Here is a 2,940-nt window from a genome sequence, read left to right as displayed (position 1 = left end):
TCTTAAGCCAGCATGGCTGGCGGCTGGCTTCGACCCTGGCGATCCTCCTGTCTCCGCCTCCCAAGCGCGGGGATTACAAGCGTGCGTCACCACACCCGGCCTATAAGTAGGTTCTTACACAAAGAATGAACACATGTACAAATCTTCCAAATTTCATGAAAGGTAGACCCTTCTTTTCTGAGCTAGGAGAACTGAACAAGGTGGAGAACTATTTTCTTTACTATTTCACCTATGCAGTAAGTTTTTCAAGTAGAGTTTCTATTTCTTTTTTTTTTTTTTCTTTTTCTTTTTTTTCAGTGTGGGAATGAGGCTTTTTAGTTCAGCTTTAATTTTGTTTGAAATTTCTTGGTCAGAACTCTGAAAAAGGCTGAAGAGAATAATGGCACCTTGGTTTATACTACCCCAGGACTTTAAGTTGTTTATATGAACACACTCTACAAGTATTTTTTCAAAGCATCCTTCTTTTCTGGTTTTTTTTTTTTTTTTTTATCTTGCTCTATTAACCACTTCAGGACTAGATATCCTGCAGAATGTTCTGCAACATGAAGGTCTCTGTCTTTGTCACCAGGATGTAGTTCTGCAGCTGCTTAGTTGGCAATGGCATTCATCTCCAGTGGCAGATCCAAGAATGTCGATCACCCACCCACAAGCAAACTTATCTAACACCACCTCTTGGGCGTGTCCTTGAAGGTAGCTTAACAAAGCTGGAGAAATGGATTCTAAGAGCTCAAAGGCAGATCTCTGTATCTTTCTTACTGTGTGCATTTTCATCTTCTTTTTGCAGTACTTCAATGATATACTGTATGTACAGGATCTCTGAGACTCAGTAAATACAAGACCTTCCTTCCATATTTTTCATTTACTATGTTAGGCAAAGAACGGATAATTTTGAATATAATTATTTGCTTCACAAGCTGTATCATCTATACAGTCAAATGCCACCAACAAAACCAAAGAAAAGTACTGGCCATTAGCCACTCGTTCAGCATAAGTCTTCACTGTTTTCCCAATCATTTTCTCGTCCTTGAAAGTGTTATGAAACAGGCTGTGCAAGATGACTCTGGCCCCATCATGTATGTGTGCCAGGGACACCAAAGCCTTGCAGATAGCTTCAATTAGTTCTGATCTAAGTTTTGGGGGTGCATAGATGAGAAAATAAGAATACTTTAAGGACCAATGAGTGCTTAATCACAGCATCCTTTTGGGCCATCAGAGTTAGAATCTCTTTCATCTATAATGAGCTCTAATTTTTCTGGCTGTACCTTTAACACTTTATTCAGAGTTGGGAGATCTGCTGACTTGTACAGTTGAAATGTGTTCCATAGATATCCTCTGTCAGCATGTTCCTCTATTCCAAAATGGCATTGTCTTTGTATGTATACTCTAGTTTGTATGCATTCTGTGTGACACAGCATATTCTTCATATGGCCTTTAAAACTTCTGATTATCTTTGCAATGTATGGTATACCTCCATACATAAGAAGTTTCTTAACAATATTTCTGGAATATTTGGCTTTATTTAATTCAACTAAATCATCTCACAAATGGTCATGAGTCTGCTTTCTCTGTTCTTCATTACCATATTGAATGTAGCACTGGATCACACTAGTTGAATCATGTGCAAATACAATAGTTTTGATTTTCCTTTGAATCAGCTTCTGTGAGTCACTTATCAACTTAACACTTTTCTTTGTCACAATTTTTTCTTCTTAATATCTCCCAGATCTACTTTGCACAGTCAACAATGTCATAGTTGATTTTGTCACTGGGCTGTCTGCGTTGCTTCCGTTCCTTCTTTTTGGGTTTCTTGGTTTCCAGTTTCTCACTTTTACTGTTTGGTGAGAATTTTCTCTTCTTGTTAAATTTATTTGCCTGATACAATTTGTGGTGCCTTTGTACTCTTTCCTGTGAATAGTGCTTTTTTCCCCTTTGACTTTCATCATAGGAACTCTCACAAGTAAAGGTCTGGGCAACACCAACATTGATTTTTAAAATAGAGATTGCTGATTTTTCTAGGTCAATGAAGAATGCTCTTGGCATTTTGGTAGGACTTGCATTGAATCTGTAGATCACTTTTGACAGAATGGCCATTTTGATGATATTTATTCTACCTATATCCATGACCAAGGGAGATCTTTCTATCTTCCAAGGTCTTCTTCAATTTCTTTCTTTAATGTTTTATAGTTTTCATTATAGAGGTCTTTTACATCTGTGGTTAGGTTTATTCCTAGGTATTATATGGGTTTCGAGTTTATAGTGAATGGAAAAGTTTTCTTTATTTTTTTCATTGTGAATTCTTTGTTGAAATATAGAAAAGCAACTCATTTTTTTAGATTGATTTTGTATCCTGAAACTTTGCTGAATTAATTAATCAGCACTAGTAGTCCTTTGGTTGAGTTCTTTGGGTCTTCTAAATAAAGGATCATGTCATCTGCAAACAAGGATAGTTCTAATTCATTTTTTTCTATTTTATTTCTTTTGATATCCTTCTCTTATTGTGATGGCAAGAGTATCGAGAACTATATTGAAAAGAAGTGGTAATAGTGGGCAGCTTCTCTTGTTTCTGATTTTAGAGGAAATTCTTGCAGTTTTTTCCCCATTCCATATGATGTTGACTTCGGATCTATTGTATATTGCCTTAATAATATTAAAATATGTTTCTTCTATTCCAATTTTTTGTAGTTTTTTTTTCAAGTATGGGGTTGAAACCCAGGGGCATTCGACCTTCAAGCTACAACCCCTGCTCTATTTTTTAATTCTTTATTTTGAAACAGGGTCTCACTAAGTTGCAGAGGGCCTCTCTAAGTAGCTGAGGCTGTCCTTGAACCATGATTCTCCATTCTCAGCCTCCTGAATGATGGAATTACAAGCATGAACCACCATGGCAGGCTGCAGTATTTTTAACATGAATGGGTGTTGGATTTTGTCAAATGCTTTTTC

General features: G+C 36.6%; 1 pseudogene across 1 annotated transcript; it reads right to left on the bottom strand.

The window, feature by feature from the left end:
- Positions 1 to 229: 229 nt before the first annotated feature.
- LOC308265072 (pumilio homolog 3-like) lies at positions 230 to 2,040 on the bottom strand (annotated as a pseudogene). Its single transcript has one exon. The product of its transcript is annotated as a pumilio homolog 3-like (transcript).
- Between the last annotated feature and the right edge of the window lie 900 nt (positions 2,041 to 2,940).

This window comes from Muscardinus avellanarius, assembly GCF_963383645.1.
Source record: "Muscardinus avellanarius genome assembly, chromosome: 7".
NCBI classification, from domain to species: Eukaryota; Metazoa; Chordata; class Mammalia; order Rodentia; family Gliridae; genus Muscardinus; species Muscardinus avellanarius.
This window is presented reverse-complemented; position numbering and strand designations above follow the sequence as displayed.